This window comes from Watersipora subatra, chromosome 9 (assembly GCF_963576615.1).
Source record: "Watersipora subatra chromosome 9, tzWatSuba1.1, whole genome shotgun sequence".
NCBI classification, from domain to species: domain Eukaryota; kingdom Metazoa; phylum Bryozoa; class Gymnolaemata; order Cheilostomatida; family Watersiporidae; genus Watersipora; species Watersipora subatra.
This window is the reverse complement of record NC_088716.1, coordinates 1,412,012-1,430,590: the sequence shown is the minus strand read 5'-3', so window position 1 is coordinate 1,430,590 and position 18,579 is coordinate 1,412,012. Positions and strand designations below refer to the sequence as shown.

The 18,579-nt window shown below is 38.4% G+C and overlaps 1 protein-coding gene and 1 long non-coding RNA gene across 2 annotated transcripts in view; one reads left to right on the top strand and one right to left on the bottom strand.

Annotated features, from left to right (window-relative positions):
• The window catches only part of LOC137404150 (nuclear mitotic apparatus protein 1-like), a 321,406-nt gene that overhangs the window by 20,870 nt on the left and 281,957 nt on the right, over nucleotides 1–18,579 (top strand). The window lies entirely within an intron of this gene.
• LOC137403537 (uncharacterized) lies at nucleotides 4,223–5,345 on the bottom strand. The gene is made up of 3 exons (XR_010979584.1): nucleotides 5,187–5,345; nucleotides 4,972–5,036; nucleotides 4,223–4,299 (listed from the first exon to the last, which is right to left on the bottom strand). It is a non-coding gene; the product is annotated as an uncharacterized lncRNA (long non-coding RNA).

Below are 18,579 nucleotides of genomic sequence, written 5' to 3'. Positions count from 1 at the left end.
TAAACCCAAATTTAATTATACAGTGAAACATGGATAACTCGAACTGCACGGGACCGAGCAAAAGTGTTCGAATTATCAGAGCGTTCAAGTTATCAGAGCACTGTCGCAAGTCCATATATTTACTTATTTACTAGTAGATACATGTACATATGCAAACTATAATATAAATCAAAAGCACACATGGCTTGTTTCAAATTAAATGTTTCTAATGTAAAGTTTAAAACGTTTTTATGAAAAAGTATAGAAATTTTTCTATCACTTGAGATTGGTTCGTTGTTTGAGGTGATGTTATTGCCAAGACGCTTTTTAGATTGACATTGGCAAAACTTGATCGTTGTTGAAATGCTCAAAAGAAAAGACATTTTTGTTCTTTTGTGGTTTTACCCATGATCAATTTTGCCGTTTTTTTCTTGAAGTTTATGCAAAGATTACCTCACTTTACCTGGGATTCGTTAAGAGCAACACTCCGAGGCAGTTCAATTAGAAGTTTTACGAGGTTTTACAGTACATTCTAGATCACTCACGCTTTTTAATAGATACTTATTGAATGCACACAGGTATTCTTTGTTTAGGATGAATATTTTTTTGTAGCTAAGACAACATATACGTTTAATTACAACAATTTTTGAGACGTTTTAAACATTCAACATTCCGACGTTGATTCAACACGGAATCAACGTCGGAAAACTATTCATCACGGGCTAGCCGGGTCACGCACTCAAGGATTTTTGCCACGCACATACAAAACAAAAACAACATGCGATCTTTGTTTTGCATGTGCGTGGCGAAAATCCTTGCGCACGTGACCCTGCTAGCTCGTGTTATTCATCGTATAACAATATAAATCAAATTTCACCAAACCTTTAGAAAAGTCATTGGCAATAATATTTTGCCGATGGTGGTAATAACGACGCTTATGAATTACGAAAAGATGAAGTTTACCTCTATGGCTTTGAATAAAGTGATTTTCTAAAGCGATAACAACCGTTTCGGTAGCCGTTGGGCAAAAAAACAGTTCGAATTAACAGTGTTGAGTTCGAGTTATCTATAGCAATTTATCATTACGTGGGAACGGACCAAAGAAACCGTTCGAATTAACCATGTGTTCGAGCTCTCCGTAGACGAGTTAGCCATGTTTGACTGTATTTTGTATTTCTGTTATTTGATAGCTTTAACTTTCTTTCTCACTTTTACTTTACGAAGATGTTATAGATCAAAAAATGTTGCGCGTTGCATGTTATAAACTGCTTCATTTGTGGAGAACAATGTTTGCTTAAATCCTTCTGTTGTATGTCAAAAAATTAGCATCTAAAGGAATGTATTAAGGATTTCACTGTATCTGTCCCGCTAACCGCACCCTCGAGTTCAAGCTGATGCTGCAGAAAATGAATAGACAAATTGTTCATCCACAATGCACCAAACCTCAACCTACTCTACCCCAACACCGAGACCAGGCAGAAGATGTCTGTTTAATGTTTACCTCTTTCAGAAACTTGTCAGACCATCAGACGTTCAAGGAATAGATAGCTAGATGTGTCACTGCTGATTAGAGCAGACACTGTACTAGGCATAAAACGAATCGTTGAAGAAAAGATTGGTAAGAATAGCTTGCAAAAGACCCTGTGACAAAAGACTGTTCGGAAAAGAGCCTGAGACCAACTAAAAGGCCACCCTGTTCTACACTAAAAGAAGTGATTAAGAATAAAAGTTAGGAAGTTAAAAACATAAGCGCAGCCATAGATTAAGCATAAAAATTGATTTGGTAAAAACAAGCATTAAAATTTTTTACTCGCCAAACCAAACTTGAGCTAATGTGCAAGATACATCGAACATGATTCTTCAAACTGATCTAGGCACAGAACACTCAAACAGCAAACTGAAACTAACAAGATCAACTAAAACAGCAAATTGAAACTGACAAGATAAACTGAAACAGCAAACTGAAACTGACAAGATAAACTGAAACAGCAAACTGAAACTGACAGGAAAAACTGAAACGACAAACTGAAACTGACAAGATAAACTGGATGAGCAAACTGAAACTAACAAGATAAACTAAAACAGCAAATTGAAACTGACAAGATAAACTGAAACAGCAAACTGAAACTGACAAGAAAAACTGAAACAGCAAACTGAAACTGACAAGAAAAACTGAAACGACAAACTGAAACTGACAAGATAAACTGAAACGGGAAATTGAAACTGACAAGATAAACTGAAACAGCAAACTGAAACTGACAAGATTAACTGAAACAGAAATTGAAACTGATCAGATAAACTGAAACAGCAAACTGAAACTGACGAGATGAACTGAAACAGGAAACTTCCTAATGGTGATACAACCCTGTATATCGGGCAACCCCACCTAATGGTTAAAGGACCCTGTAAATCAGGCCTCACCTCCTAATGGTAATTGGACCCTGAATAGTAGGCCACACTTCCTAATGGTGATAGGACCCTGTATACCGGGCTTCACCTCCTAATGGTGATAGGACCCTGTAAACCGGGAGACACCTCCTAATGGTGATACAACCCTGTATATCAGGCCTCACCTCCTAATGTTGATAGGACCCTGTATATCAGATCTCACCTCCTAATGGTCATTGGACCCTGCATATCAGGCCACACCTCTTAACGGTGATAGGACCCTGTATACCGGGCTTCACCTCCTAATGGTGATAGGACCCTGTATACCGGACCACACCTCCTAATGGTGATACAACCCTATACATCAAGCCTCACCTCCTAATAGTGATAGAAACCTGTATATCAGGTCCCATCTCATTATGGTCATAAAGCCCTGTATATCAGACCACGCCTCCTAATGGTGATAGGACCCTGTATATCAAACCTCACCTTCTAATGGTGATAGAACCCTGTATATCAGGCCTCACCTCTTAATGGTGATTGGACCCTGTATATCAGGCGACACCTCCTAATGGTGATATGACCCTGTATACCGGGCCACGCCTCCTAATGGTGATTCAACCCTGTATATCCGGCCTCACCTCCTAATGGTGATACAACCCAGTATATCAGGCCACACTACCCAATGGTGATAGGACGCTGTATATCAGGCCTCACCTCCTAATGGTGATACAACCCTGTATATCGGGCCATACCACCTAATGGTTATAGGATCCTGTATATCAGGCCTCACCTCCTAATGATGATAAGACCCTGTATATCAGGCTTCACCTCCTAATGGTGATTAGACCCTGTATATCAGGCCACACCTCCTAATGGTGATATGACCCTGTATTCCGGGCTTCACCTCCTAATGGTGATAGGACCCTGTATATCAGGCCTGACTTCTTAATGGTGATACAACCCTGTATATCAGGCCTGCCTCCTAATGGTGATAGGACCGTGTATACCGGGCCAAACCTCCTAATGGTGATAAAACCCTGTATATCAGGCCAAACCTCCTAATGGTAATACAACACTGTATATCATGCCACACCACCTAATGGTGATAGGACCCTGTATATCAGGCCTCACCTCCTAATGGTGATAAGACCCTGTATATCAGGCTTCACCTCCTAATGGTGATTAGACCCTGTATATCAGGCCACACCTCCTAATGGTGATACGACCCTGTATTCCGGGCTTCACCTCCTAATGGTGATAGGACCCTGTATATCAGGCCTTACCTCCTAATGGTGATACAACCCTGTATATCAGGCCAAACCTCCTAATGGTGATAGGACCCTGTATTCCGCGCCATCCCTCCTAACGGTGATACAATCCTGCTTATCAGGCCTCACCTCGTAATGGTGATAGGACCCTGTATACCAGGCCCACCTCCTAATGGTGATACAATCCTGTATATCAGGCCAAACCTCCTAATGGTGATAGGACCCTGCATACTGGGCCACACCTCCTAATGGTGATACAACCCTGTATATCAGGCCACACCACCTAATGGTTATACAACCCTGTATATCAGGCCTCACCTCTAAAAGGTGATAGAACCCTGTATATCAGGCCTCACCTCCTAATGGTGATAGTACCCTGTATACCGGACCACACCTCCTAATGGTGATTGGACCTTGTATACCAGGCCACGCCTCTTAATGGTGATAGCACCCTGTATATCATGCCACACCTCCTAATGGTGAGAGAACTCTGTGTATCAGGTCACCCATATACAAAGTAATAAAACATCTCTATGTAAGACAGCACTTACCTTGGTCCCATCATGGATAAAAGTGCAGAGGAATGTCTGTGTGTTTCTCATCCTCATCAGAACTTGATGACGAACCGTCCGGAGTTTTACCTTGAAGGTTGATGGAAATTCTGCAAAAGTTACGAATGAAGCTTTAACCAAACAGCTGGTCTCAAACAAAGGTTTAGTTATCTGTCACCCTCTACAAGGCTTAGATTCTTGTAAGCACCGGTAAGTACATGTACAGACCTGGCTAATGCTAGATGTTCATATTGCTAGACACTTGTTGGCGCCTATAGGTGACCCAAAATATGTTCATGTAAATTTCACATATGTACACAAGATCCTTTAAATGCCTTTGCAGAAAGTGCATTTTGTGGCATTTTGTGCCAAGAACATACTTTAGGCAAAGTCTTGGCCGATTCATGTCTATGACAGAATTGTGACATAGGCAAGTATCTAATAGCATCTTAAATAAAATGTACTTTTAGTCTACCAAACATGAACAGCCACACTCATAGCACCTTCTACTGGTTCACTTATGATTATTACAATTATTATTGAATATCATATACATACACCAAAACAGTGCTCAAGTTTGATTCATTATCTGATTCATGTAGAGTTATCGTCTCAGCAAGTTAATGACACAAAATGAGGCAACTTCAACACTACATTATTTAGAATCTTGTTGATGCCCATTTTCGTCTAAAAACCGTCATTTTGCTATATACCAAATTAGCATTGGCCAAAATGCAATAGTAAACACAATTTCCAGGATATTCCTCAATTGAAAACTTTACCTGGGATAGAGAGAATAATGAAGAGTCATGATGAATGAACTACAGGAACAATAAACACATCAGTTCTGAAAAATAAAACAAATCACTTTTTTTCTCTTGTGCAGTACTTAGATCATGGATTATATACACTCCAGAAATACGCAACAAACATTTCTGGTCTTTTAGTTGTGCCTCAAAAACAGAAACTTTCGATATCATGCTGTTTCATTACTCACGATACGTCCACAAGTTTTGTTAAAATTTTGCGCGTGTCCAAACTTTCTTCATTACAATGTCGGAAACCTTCCACTGTTTAACCTGTATGTTTATCTTCCTTGGTCATCATTGCTGGAGCTTATGACTGTAACAATGTCTCCCGACTTCAGACCTGGCACTTTGCGATAGGAGCTGTCTACCTACAGCAGGTTATTACACCGCATCCATACTTCAGTGAATATGAGTCAAGCTTCCAGATCCAAACAAAGAAAAAAAGGGTTACTGATGGTTTTATGGATAGAGACGATATAGTCAGCACTCACTAAAGAGCCAAGGAATCTAACTTCCAATACAGACACATCTCCATTGACTGTTAGATGATGAGCATCCTGAGCATCACATCGATGATTGTATGTCACATATGGCTCACCATTCACGTACACCTGCAACAGTTGTCAATATACCAAACACGTGACTCACTAGTCATGTATACCTGCAACAACTGTCAATAACCTGACATTTGAGTCATCATTACCAAACACCAGCAACGGCTGTCAAGAAGCTCGGTACTGTACAATACAAGTCATCTGCATGCATTACAGACGTCACTGAATGCTACCAGGTAGAAAGCTCAAAACAGAGAAAGTGTGAGAATTTTAAACGCATGACTATAATATCTTGTACATGTATTCTGTCACGGCTAGATGCAAATTCCTAACCGTTTCTCCTTCATAGAAACGTGGGTTGAGATGGAGTTGTCTTTCCTCATGAGAAGCGTCACACACCAAGTTGACATCAAACCTTAAATATTAACAGACAATGTAAACAAACACTCATACTAGAAGACCAAACACTTGCTCCTTATGGTCCACTCATTGATAGAATGTCAGCCTGTAAGCTGGTCACATGTTACAAGTTTAACATGTTAAATAGGTCAATAGAAGACAGACACAGGCTTATAGAGGACGTACGAGTGACTACTATATGTGAGAGGGATATTACCCACATTGGCTACTCTTCATTTGCATTGGGTATGGATATCACCTAGTTGCAACAAACAGTCAAGGAGTATGTTAAAATAATGGGCTAGTCACATATACTCTGTTTCCATGCTTCAAATTGGTTTGGAGTTGCTTCCACTTCGATTCATAGAAGCAGTAAAATCCAAATGCGTTTAATTTCATTTTACCTTGCTCATAAAAATGCTCACTGATGATGAGTCCAAATCGATAACACTTGGCTAAGCTCTCCTTATTATAGACGAAAATCTTTTAGCTCAAGCGTATGGATCACTGCTATGAAAACATTCTACTGATTCTCTTCTAACTACTGTTTTTGCTTGAGTTTTTACCTTTACATAACATTTACATGTCAAGGATGGGTTGTTCGTACAAGGATGATGAAATAATTATATTTTTTAGCACAACTAGTTAATTACGCAAAAATTTGAAAGTGACATGAAGACCTGAAAGTGAGTCTACTTTTACAAGTTTCACTTTGAGGTATACATCACGGATCTCGGAAAGATATTTAGTGAGACTCCAAAACATTGAAACAGTCGAGTGTGAGTTCGGCGGCAGCGGGCAACTCCAAACACATTTGAAGCAAGGAAACACAGTGATTATGTGGACTGCAGACTATTAACACTTTCAAGACTGACATCGAATTATTTCGATTGGAGTTGCCCTCTCCAAGTGGCTGACATCGACATAATTCGACCGCGGTTATGCTAGTTCATGGTACTAGTTCTTGACCTTGGATCGGCTAATGTTGCCGATATTCTGATAGCCGTGCGTTTTAGCTTTGTGTACAAAAAAAAATTTTGCCATTAGCTTAAATAAAACTGGAAATATTAGCAAAAACCTCAGGCTATGTCAGAATTGTAACTTTCTCAAGTTTTTTTAAAAGTTTGAGAAAACTGCTAGGATTTTTTCTACATCAAAGAAATAGCTGCAAATGTTGATGAGTTGGTAAATGACCGTGATAGTGAAATAGATGTAGACGACTGTGATGATGAAGAAGGTGAGTAAAATTGAAAATACTCTCAGAATTAGTCACAGTAGAAGAAAATCACAGCTTTAGTGAGTAAAAGATGTCAGTGCGGTTTCACTTTATTTAGTGTGTCAAAAAATGGCTTGACTAATGGATGATTTAGAGACACTCATTGATAGACTCCTGATGGTTGTAACTCATCTTGTTAGTCCAATCTTTGGTCACACTCACATCTCATATGATTAGTTGCTTTGGCCAAACTATTATTAGATATGTAAGTGACTACTGGCTAATAGTAGTAGATTACTAGACTTGTTCTAAAACTGCTTCTATAGGGTATACTGCTGCAAAGTAGGATATTTTACGATCTACATGCAAATATTTCCCGCCCTTCCTCTCTGTTGGGGATAGGAAGTCAGGGGTATGGAGGGATAGGAAGGGTGGGGGTGTGGGGGGATTGAAGGGGTGAGGTGTGGGGGGATAATCCTCCTTTTCCAATCCACCTCTGCCCCAACCGACCGATTTTGGAAGCAAGCTGTGGGCTATTCATACATTTATAAATAATAGCTACAAAACCATTATAATTGTATTAGATTACTGATGAAGTGGATAGGTGAATTGTTGGTTGATCCAATTCAGATAGTGATATGCCTATGGATATGAATGATGATGATCACCACGAACTGGGAATAAGCGAGAGCAATTTTGAAACAGACTACTATGTGTTGACTGTTTTTGGTCTTATCATAGGCTTAATGTGAAATAATATGTCATGTCAGACAAAAATAAAAGTAGATACAATATAATCAAAGTATTTACTGCAATGAGCAATACCTTGTACTCTGTTTACGAAAAATATCATTTTTGCTTTGAAAAAGGTGTTATTTGTCTTGAAGTTACATAGATTAGATTTATCAGAATAAACTCATATTTAGTATGATATGAAAGCTCATGTTTTCAGCTCCACAATGGTGTGCTCATACCTAGCTTTACTAGCATTATGGTAGACATATTATATAAATAGAAAACCTCAAAAGCAGCCAGCCACTGGGGGGAGGATTGTACTAAAGCGGCCAGACTTGAAAGTGTTAAGGGAATGAAACTGCACCAATTTTCTCTCAGAATTCGTTGGTGTCATCCCGTGTCATTTTCGCTATAAAGTGACCTTCGGTAACAACTAAAGTTTTGTCTTTTCATTTATTGGACGTAGTCGGTCACACCCTCGATGTTCATTTAACTACTAGGAAATACTTGGTAGGTTTCTGTAGTATTTTGAGTAGGCCTTGAAAGATGATTTTCATATCTTGCTTATAAAATGCACTTTTTTATGCTTTAAAGGTTACATTGTTAACTGAAATACATGACAAGTCGTGAGTGGCGAATTCCATAGATATTTTCTCTGTTCGCATTAATCCAACTACGTCTCGCCTGTGAAGGTTGTCACAACTGTCAGTCGTATTTATCCAACTACACTGACACGCAAGAATTGTCATTAACTATTTGTGTCAAAAAGCAAAAAAACCACACCCGCATAGGGTGTCATGATTATATGGTCATGTTGAAACTGCTGCAGCTCACCTGTGAGGGCTGTCATGAACAGCGACATTCACATTAACCCAGCTGCCAGGAATCAGCTCCTGTGGGATGATGCTGTTGTAACGAGCTCCCTAAAAAGCGAACAGAAAACTCCCTGTAGTTCAGACATTCTATTCTCATCAAGTCAGTCACACAGTACTGAATGAGTATGATAGTTCAAGGAACTACTTACATCAGTAGTTAAAGCTTAAGGAAAATCGTAGCCTTAGTTCCTTCAAGGCTCACAGACTCTCAATACTAATAGATACTTACAAAGTATGCTGTGAATTCGACATCGGTAAATTTAGCATCACCATCTATGTAGATGTGAGAGACGGAAGGGATGTCCACTCTATGGTCGTCATTGCAGAAGTGGGCTCCATTAACATAGACCTAAAGGGGACAGTAGATCAAAGTTTACGCACAATATCCCTATGAGCTGATCATCACTGATTCAATGACGCAATTAATCAACAATTTTGAGTCATTCACAAAATAACAACAGTAAAAATCTGCAAGTCAAGATAGTTTTATTACGCATAAATTTTGATCAAATCCATCATGTTTCCGAAAGATAAAAACAGAACTTGCGGATGATGCGTCAAAAATTGCTGTGCCAGCTATTCTATTTTAATTGTTTTTTTAAATTTCAGTCATTCTTCTTTTGATTTGAGAGGTTCCGAATGCACCGCTATGGCGTAGAAATCCTTATCTCTTTGGCAAATCATCCACATCCCTAATCTCCATTGCATCACTTATTGCATGGCAACTCAACGTGTGCACAACTCCAAATCAACACTATAGAGACAGTGATTCCCTGGCTACTGAATGAAAACATGCAATAGTACTGTGGAAAGGATTAATAGGCCGTCAATGCATCATCCTTTATCTACATATATATCTACAAGAGCAGGAAGTCTGGGGATGAGGTCTAAAGCTATGCAAACCCAACTAAAGCCTGTGGTAGCTAGTGATTGCTCACCACATAGTTCCACACTGTACAGATTATTTGAATCTCAAAGCTAGCCTTAGAGGGAAATGGGAAGTCGGGCCCATCTTTCTCTCCTCCCCATTCACCATCAACCAAGGAGTTCCTTACCACCTCATCCTGACACTGGCGAGGATTGTAGTGGAAAGCGCTTGCGCTCACGCCATCTCCCTCCTCCGTCTGGAGGTTGAGGTAAAACTTAACATGATCATAAGACACCTGCCACAAATGCTTTGAAACTTTAGAAAATCAGAAAAAACTTGGTGCTGGCATGCCACTACCCACCATGAACATAAACATAGAACTACTGGCCAACTGATGACTTGAGCTTGACAGCTAAACCGACCTCACCGAGTTCAATTGATCACCAGTCCTTTTTACATGCACTCAGGTAAGTGACCTACTTTTTAGCTACTTGGAAAGTCAATGAATCTATGAGTAGTTTTAGGAGGCACCCTTGTTTGCCTACTGCCTACGCAGTCATTGGTCACGTTGACATTGCAAAGTACTCAGGCTTACATGAGGTACGATGGGTCAACTATAAGGCCTCATTATCATACTTAACAGAACACATCCGGTCGTGGGCTAAATGAGAGGATAAGATAAGGCCTATACTGCCCTCTGAAACACCTTTAGACTTGGCTAGCAGCATACAACTTTCCTACACAATCAAACTACTGATTTGGATAGATGACATGCAACAGCTAGTAGATATGCACTAGTCCAAGGCTTGTCTAAGTATATTAAATGTCTTATTGGATGCTGGTCTGGCTTAACATTTAGTGAAGTAATCGCTTTCCAGGAAAAGTCAGTGCATATTAGGAGCAACTAGGAATCAACAGTAATCAAGCTTTACACCTTTGCCATGTGTGCCAGTTAATCAACCAAGCTTTTTGTTATTGGTTTGAGATGCAAGCAGTACTGCCCATAAGTGAGTTTCAGACCCAAGCTATACGCAGCTAAAATGACAGTAGACACTGACAACTTGCATATATAGAGTGAGTCATGCGTTATACCTGTCTGCTGCGCCCTTCTTTACTTTACCCCGCACTACTACTAGACACTAAGCTATAAATACATAGAGAGAACTATCTCTAGGTATGTCAGAGAGATAGTGATAACCATAGAAACCAGTGATCATTATATCATTGTATCTAGAGTTAGATGAACTGTTAAAATGAAGATCTATAAAAAGTCAAACCTAGAGATGGTAAAAAAACGACCTGGAGATGTTAATCAGCGGTAAATGTACATTTAGGATGAGGACATAGATATATACAGTTGAGATAAAGATAGACAGTAGATTGAGAAATAAATATATCGTAAGAGGATATATAGATGTATGTTAAAACTTCATTTACATAAGCTGGAAGACTGGAAGCGGGGTACAGTAGACTCGATGACCAGCCCACAGTAGTGTGTTGATCTGCATTTATACAGAAAACTATCCTGTACTTTTTCATGGAGTGCAGCGTTACGAAATATGATGACCAACTATGGTTAATGGTAAAATTTATCAGAACAACTACCTACAGCCTTCTTTATTATAAACCATATCTGCAGGTAAGTCTGCCAATCTATACTTCCCAGAGACTATGTTTTAGGCCATCACCTTTTGCATCGATGTTTCTTGTATTTTTTATCGAGATTTAGACCTCGGATCGCTCAATCGTTTTGGTTTTATCAGTAACTAAAATGTTCAGGGCTCCAGATAGGTTAGTTGGCTTGTTACTGTACACAATGAATATCAGAGACTATTTTCTATACTTGTACATCAGCTCAATAGCTAGTAAGAAAGGTGACTAGGTACAGTCCTAGTGAATTTAGCTACAAACATAACCTGATGATACACTTATGATTGTAGCTAGTCAAAGGTTTCATTACACTTTCTCGATACAGTCAAGTTCGGTTACAAACATTAACTTTACACTAACTTGTTAGACACAGTTATGCTTGATTACCTACAAGACAGTTACCTCAACCTTTCCGATACAGTTAAATTTGATTAGATATCCTACCCTTACCTCAACTTATAGAGCACTTACCGTAACTTGTTGGCCTTTTATTGTCACCATTTGCAAACATTTTATTTAAAGAATTTGCAAATCTGTTAGACAGAGCATGCTTCTTTCTAGCAGTCTTTTTATCACCTCTGACCATGTTGGAGTTGGGAGCTGCTGGTATTCGCTCGTTATCCAATTTCAAAGGCAGCTCTTTTCTTTTTGTTGACTCCATATCTAGTAAAAACATGGACTATTACTAAATGCGGAAAGCCATAGTTAGACAACTCCGATACAATGTCATAGTAGCAGCAGACAAACATGACCATTACTAATTAAAGATAGGAGCACTTGATGCACTTTCAAATGAGAAAAAACATTCAGCTGACTTAGTTATATGTTGACAGTCAAATCGGGAAAAAATGGGGATGAGCGAGAGACACATATGCTAAAGAACAATCATGGAGTAGACATACGGTACAACTAGTGATAGATGTACAGTAAAACTAGTGATATATATACAATAGACCTAGTGATAGATGTACAGTAGTACTAGTGATAAATATACAGTAGAACTAGTGTTAGATATACAGTAGAACTAGTGAAAGATATACAGTAAAACTAGTGATAGATGTACAGTAGAACTAGTGATAGATATACAGTAGTACTGGTGATATATATATATATATATATATATATATATATATACAGTAGTACTAGTGATAGATATCCAGTAGTACTAGTGATAAATATACAGTACAACTAGTAATAGATATACTGTAGAACAAGTGATGGATATATAGTAGTACTAGTTATAGATATACAGTAGTACTAGTGATAGTTATACAGTAGAACTAGTCATAGATATACAGTAGAACTAGTGATAGATATACAGTAGTACTAGCGATAGATATACAGTAGAACTAGTGATAGATATACAGTAGTACTAGCGATAGATATACAGTAGAACTAGTGATAGATATACAGTAGAACTAGTTGTATATATACAGTACAACTAGTGATCGATATACAGTAGAACTAGTGATAGATATACAGCAGAACTAGTGATATTTATACAGTAGAACTAGTGATAGACAGACAGTAGAACTAGTGATAGTTATACAGTAGAGCTAGTGATAGACAGACAGTAGAACTCGTGATAGATATACGATAGTTGTCATACAATAGGTCCTCTGCCTCCATAGCATCGTACTAAACTTGTATGTAACCTTTTGCGGCATACCAGACTTCTGCTGAATCTTGAGCATCAAACCCCAGTTCAACACCGCCAATTATAACAACATTCAACCTTAGCGACTTCTTGCCTTTTCACATTGTGCTAAATACACGAACAAAGCATTGAAGATATAAGAATGTATTTGACTAGAAATTTATATGATATAATGAAAACAATTGCTTGTTAATACTTCTGTTTCGCACAAAAATACTACATTATTATTTTATTAAAACTTTAACCAATGTTCGATGACTCTTTATTAATTCAGTTTTGAAGCCCCCTAAACGTGTCATTTCAGATCATTTTTGTCACGAGGTGATATCGGAGGTACCTTTACATCTGTTGTTCATACATTCTTATCAAGACAGACAACAGTCCAATGATATCCTTTGACTATCATTGCAGTTCTATGTCAATAAATTGTACTAACCCTGTGAAAAAGTAACTAGGCATAATGTATAGAACAACCATATCTTCCTCTGTAGATTCTGTTTCAAAGAATTCACACGCATCATGCCAACTGTCATCTTCTATCATTGAAGACATCGTAGTTAGCAATGCAGGGCAATTAATTCACAGATTTACACATCAATGTCGCAGTTAGCCTAAAAATAGCATTTAGTTGGATGTAAAGAGCAGGGCTCAGTACAGAACATCATGAGTACCTTGATGGGTGTGCTAAAGTGAAGACAACCCTTGAGTTTTTGCATGAGCAAAAATAATTGGTGTGAACCCGCTTACAATTTTTAAAAATAGTTTTATGGGCAGGCAAGAAGTAGATGCATAGGATGTTGGAGTAGCTAAAAGCAGTACTCGTATTAATATCAGAGGCTAAACCTATAACTAACTTAGAGTAATATACTAGTAAATTAAGGTCAAGGTTATCTGCTGATTCTGCATTCACATGTAGTCTGCCTATTATGGAAATGTAACCGGCTCCGGTGAAGATGTTGACAAAGGTGGTACACTATTAAACTGTTTGCTGTTTTTAAAAATGGTCAAGAAACAAATAACTCTATACCTGTATCTGAAGTCTACGCATCTCAGACTCAGTAGTAAGAATACGCAGCATAACTTATTCTAACTTACAACAATCCTAAATTTAATTACTTTTTGTCATTCTATCATCTACAATTTTATACTTTTACATTTACTTTTACTTGACGAAGATGTATTGGTTAAAAAAAATATCCGGCAGCGTATGTTAAACTAGTTCGTAAGTTTGTATGTCAAGAGAAAATATTTGCTTAAATCCTTTCGCTGTATGCCCAAAAATTTGTATGTAGATGTTTGACTGTATTAAGGATTTCACAGCATCTGTCTAGCTAAAAGTATCCTCAACTTCAGGCAGCTAACAATGCAGCAAACCTCAACCCACTCTACCCCAACACGGAGACCAGGCAGAATAAGTCTCTTCAACGTTTACCTTCTTGAGATAGCTGTAAGCCATCAGACATCCAAGGAATAAAAAGCTACAGACGTTACTTCTGATTAGAGCAGACACTGTACTAGGCATTAAGGTAATGGTTGGAGAAAAGGCTAGTAAGAATAGCTTGGGAAACGCTTTGGGGCAGATTATCAGCTTGACTTGTCTAAAAATATCATGAACCACGTCTGTTCAAATGAGTATGTTGACGCTGCAAAGCATAGACATCTGCTTACAAAAGTGTATGATACAAACTCTATGCATTGTCATAAACAAACATGATCAGTATTATAGAGTCACCATAGCAACTGCTGAATCTTGGTCTTTGTAATGCTTACGTTGACCGGCTGTTTCAGCTATTTCTAACACCTCTGTATCTCATCTTCCACAGCTTATTGTCCATATCTATACATAGGAAAACAAAATCCATACCTATGAAAAGACAGTTCATACATATGAACATCCTGTCTGCAAAAATGAACATCCTATCTGCAAATATGAACAGCATATTTGTACATATGGACAGGATATCTGTACATATGAGCAGCATACTATACATATGAACATAAGAACAACATATATGTGCATAACAAATCATACTTGTACACAATAATAGCCTATCTAACCATTAGAACAATGTATCTGAACATACTAACAGGATGCCTGTATATTCGGACAGGATATATGTACATATAAACAACATATCTTCACTATAACTTCACTGTAAAACCTCATACAACTGGTTCAAATTATTACAAGGCGTCATACCATTAGTCAACTATATCATTCAGATCAAGTTACTCTTTAGCTTCAAGCGTTCATCTTTAATCACAGCAGCTTGGAATACTGCTTCTACCTGATGTAACTGTAACAGACCACAGGCTACAGCTGTAATTGTAACATAATAACTGATAATTAATAAAATAATATCTGAGCCTTTGATTCACTTATCCTTGCGGTTGCTTACCCAACATTTAGTGATTCTACTATAACCTGTTTTACAACATCATATTTATGTTGAAAATATTTTGGTGTATGTTATTCACTTGTTTTGGAGTTTATGGTGCTACTAAGAGTGTCTTAGGACTAAAATAATAATAGGATAAGGTTTATTTAATAAGGTTTATTTTTTTCCCGTAACTAAAGGTGTTGATAGATATGGATAAATTAAATACTTTGTCATTCACCACCTCGTACTTTATTAGGATTATGCGAGGGAAACGCATCGCGACCAGAGCCGGTGCCAGCGTGACGGCCAGGTGACAGGCCGGGCCAGGCCTCCCTCTCTCGCCCGGAGGCTGGGCCGACGATAAAGCAGGAGTAACGTGGGTCACGTAGCCACCAAAAATACGGCGGGAAGCGAAACCGCAAGTGGGCAGAGCCAATAAGAACGAGGCAGATAAAAGAACAGACGCGATGAAGAGGCAGGTAGAGCAGCGCAGCTCCCTGCGTACAAGAGACACCATCCTTATACTGTGTAATATTTTTGTATGCATGACGTTGTTATATTAATACAACTATATTTATTATGTAAATATACATCGTATGCTCAGATAACAACTCGGTCTCCGTGATTACTCGGCTTGTGGGAAACTGTGAAAGTGGCACGGTAAAATCCACCACACTGGTGGTAGCGGTAAGATGTGTTTAATTTAACAACTCCAGCAGTTGATGATTGAAACATTGAAAATAACTGCTAAGGAAGGAAGTGTTTGAGAGAAACTGCTACACTAGTGTCTAACAAAGGTGGATGTAAATGCTTGTGTTTTCACTTGTTAAATTGTAGCGTTCCCATTTTAAACATGAAATTCCGTCCTATTACATACACTAGTGCCGGGTAGTCCAGGGTGCTGTGAGACTGTCAGGTGTTCCAATAAAGTGCAGAGAACAAGTGTGTGCACATTTATACCAAACTTTTAGAAGACAGATTATGGCATTTGAAAGCGTGAAGAGCTGTTGAGCCACATGTGAGGAGTTCAAATCCTGTAGGCTGCAATGTTTTTTTCACAACCTGTCACCATGGTTGCAGGGAGATGGACACGGCTCTTATCTTAGTAAAAAAGATAAATATCAATATTAATATAGTATCTAGTATTATATTAACAAACTCCACTTCATTGATTGTGTGTCTGTTGGCATGCCCAAACATCATGCGTTTCCTTGTTTTCCACACTCGAAAGCACATAGATTATGATTATGAAGTTTGACTGATTTCAGCTAAACTTTGTATGTATATGCTCCATGCCTTCCGATATATTACAAGTATATTTAGTCTCATAACCCTGAGTCATTGCTAGTGATCCAGTCATTAAGTGACCATCTCAGACTTTATTTTTTCTCTTGTTTACTTAAATACTTTTGGAAACAGTTTACTACTCACCAGACTGGTTATCTGAAGGAATGATATCATGCCTCTTTACCGCCTTTGTCGTATTTTCAGGGCTGCTATAGAGAACCTGTAGAAAGATGTCACCATGAGTGTTAACCATAGTAACATAAGTCATCATCAGAGTATTTGGCTAAGCACCTGTGTCTGATATTTAGCTCCCTACCAATATATACAGTTCATCTTTACCTTATCTATAAAAGTATTGTCTGTTGTCTGTCTGTTCACTTTTTCTCACAACACAATTTTTATTCTTTGATTATTGTTTTGACTATTATTTATTCAACTCTCTTTTTTATCACCTCCTCTCCGCCTCTCTCCAGCTCCCCCTCTCTCCCGCTCCCTCTCTCTCCCGCTCCCCCTCTCTCCCGCTCCCTCTCTCTCTCTTCAGCTCCCTCTTTCTCCATCCCCTTCCCGCTCCTTCTCTCCCGCTTACTTTCTCGGTCTCCCTCCCACTCGTTCTCTCTCCCTCTTTCCCTTCCTCTCCTTTCCACTCTCTGTCTCCCGTTTCTCTCTACCTTTCCGTCCTTCTCTCATTTCCTCTCTCCCATACACTCTCTCTCCCACACACACACTCTCTCTCTTCATCTCTCTCTCCCACACTCTCTCTCTCTCTGCCATACTTTCTCCCTCAACTGTTTATTTATAGAAAACTAAGCCCTATCATAGGAAAGACAATTACAAGATTGGAAAAGGAAAGACAATTGCAGCTAGAGCATAGAGTGTCTAGTGTGACCACAGTGTAAAAATACTACTGAATAAAAACTCTCCTGACGGTTGGCTACCTCATTACAAAGTCTTGGAAATTTTGTAAGACCTAATAGTAGTTACAGCTATGAACCACTCTTCACTATTGGTTAGCTTTACTGTAAAACCTCAAACAATTGGTTCAAATTATTACAAGACCTCATATCATTAGTAAACTCTATCACTTGGATCAAGTTGTTATTTAGCTTCAAGTGTTCATCTTTAGTCACAGCAGCTTGGAATGCTGCTTCTACCTGATGTCATTGTAACAGACCACAGGCTAAAGCTGTACTTGTAACATAATAATAACTGATAATAATAATAAAATGATAACATAGCCTTTGATTCACTTGTCCCCAATGTTTCTTTCTCAACAATTAGTGTTTTACTATAACGCACTGTAGGACATTATACTTCTTGTAAAAGTATTTTGGTGTAGGTGATTCACTTGTTTTGACATTTAGTGTCCTGTTTTGTCTTGTTTGTCTTAAGAAAAAAATAATAAAAATTTCAATGAATACAATATATTTATTTTTTTCTCCGTCATTAAACCTTGTCAATTATCCCACAACCAAACACGAGCGAAGCGAATGTTTGGGAGCTCAATGATAAATGCAGATACGCAGACAACTCCCGAAAGATTATCCGTCCACGGCCGTTATCAAACCCTTGTATCATAAAAAACACCAAAAATGTTAACCATTTTTGTGTAAGGTCGCTCAAGTATAACAATTAATAATGATACAAAACACGTGTAAACATATTTAAATATGTTACCAAGTTTTTGAACAGTTTCTGCAATATCCTAAAACTAACCCATCTGATCGGATTATACATAGACAGATGAATTTGGCTTAAACTCGCGATAAAAACTTGACGAGCGTTTTTTACTCAAAACTAAGACCGGCCAATGAAACGCTGATAAGGCCGTGCAACAAAGAGTAGAACCATGAAGTCGTGCGCATTTCACAAAAAAGGCGTGCACATTTCACCAGTCTATGGCATTGTCCAATTGCCGAAGGTTTCTGTAATCAACGTAGAAGTACTGAAAAGTAATCGTTT